General features: G+C 35.3%; 1 pseudogene; it reads left to right on the top strand.

The window, feature by feature from the left end:
* The first annotated feature begins 802 nt into the window (after window positions 1-802).
* On the top strand, window positions 803-1921 carry LOC108525842 (zinc finger protein 726-like; annotated as a pseudogene).
* Window positions 1922-1925: the final 4 nt, after the last annotated feature.

Below are 1925 nucleotides of genomic sequence, written 5' to 3' on the forward strand. Positions count from 1 at the left end.
ATTTTATGATATTTTTGGTGGGATGATACTGCCCTATTTTGTATATATTGTAAGCTTTCAGTTTTTTACATTAAAAAAACTACCTGTCAAAATTTTTATAATGTAGCTCCTGGCATAGCCTGAAAACAATTATCTTGGCTCGTGATTTTGGGAGTTTTCAGACATATTCTTAGGACTTGTGTTGCCTGAAATTTTGTGTTTAGTTTTAGTTAGAGTTTATTCATGTTACTTTGTAGGAGTCAGTAATCACTTGCTACACTTGTTCCTTTTCTGTGGTACTGCAGTCTGGCTGCTGCTGGAACATTTTCTTTGATCTCAGCCGACTCAAACTCTCATTCCAAAGTATACCACCGTTTCTGTCAGCACTTTATGTCATGAGAGACAGAAAACAGTGTCAGGAAAAGCCCCTAAAAGCCAGAAATGACAATGAATGTGCCAGTATCTTACCTTTCTTTCAAAACAGAAATCAAGAGTTTGCGATTTACTTTTAAAGACACTATGTTATAGTAGGAAACAGGAAAAGCTGTGTTGGGTAAATTTAGACTTTTCTTTTCTTCTATGTGGTTTTTTGCGTTGTGCTCATCTGGAACACTGCACACACTTAACTGATTTATAAATTTCCCACAGATGTATTTTGGTTTGTATGTTTTCTTACATTTAAATGTCTGTGAAAGAATTAGGGTCTGTGGTATTTTGCAAAACCATCTTGTTTGTGTAGGTTGTATAATTTTATAGGTAAAATTTTAAACTATATTTATGTCAGTATAGTAAGTGGAGTAAATTATTTTAATTTCTTTTCCAGGTATATGTCCTCATTTTGCTCAAGATATTTGGCCAGAGCAGGGCATGGAAGATTCTTTTCAAAAGTAATACTAAGAAGATTTGAAAATGTGGACCTGAGAACTTACAGTTAAGAAAAGGTTGTAAAAGTGTGGATGAGTGTAAGGTACACAAAGAAGGCTATAATGGACTTAACCAGTGTTTCACAACTACCCAGGGCAAAGTATCTCAATGTGGTAAATATTTGAAAGTCTTTTATAAATTTATAAATTTAAACAGATACAAGATAAGACATACTAGAAAGAAACCTTTCAAATGTAAAATTGTGTCAAATCATTTTGCATGCGTTCACACAAAACCCACCATAAAAGCATTTATACTACAGAGAAGTCATACAAATGTAAAGAATGTGGAAAACCTTTAATTGGTCCTCAACCCTTCCTAATCATAAGAAAACTCATACTGAAGAAAAGCCCTACAAATGTGAAGAATATGGCAGAGCTTTTAATCGATCCTCAAATTATGCTACACATAAGATAACTCATACTGGAGAGAAACCTTACAAGTGTGAAGAATGTGGCAAAGCATTTAGCCAATCCTCAATGCTAACCATACATAAGAGGATACACACTGGAGAGAAACCCTGCAAATGTGAAGAATGTGGCAAAGCATTTAGCCAACCCTCAGCCTTAACCATACATAAAAGGATGCACATTGGAGAGAAACCCTACAAATGTGAAAATGTGGCAAAGCATTTGTATGGTCCTCAACCCTAACTAGACATAAGAGGCTGCACACGGGAGAGAAACCCTACAAATGTGAAGAATGTCCCAAAGCTTTTAGCCAGTTTGGACACCTTACTACACATAGGATAATTCATACTGGAGAGAAACCCTACAAATGTGAAGAATGTGGTAAAGCATTTATATGGCCCTCAACCCTAACTAAACATAAAAGGATTCACACTGGAGAGAAACCCTACAAATGTGAAGAATGTGGCAAAGCTTTTCATCGATCCTCAAATCTTACTAAACATAAGATAATTCATACTGGAGAGAAGCCTTACAAGTGTGAAGAATGTGGCAAAGCATTTATATGGTCCTCAAACCTTACTGAACATAAGAAAATTCATACTAGAGAGAAAG

The sequence above is a fragment of the Rhinopithecus bieti genome, unplaced genomic scaffold, assembly GCF_001698545.2.
Source record: "Rhinopithecus bieti isolate Rb0 unplaced genomic scaffold, ASM169854v2 scaffold_16780, whole genome shotgun sequence".
In the NCBI taxonomy this organism is placed as follows: Eukaryota; Metazoa; Chordata; class Mammalia; order Primates; family Cercopithecidae; genus Rhinopithecus; species Rhinopithecus bieti.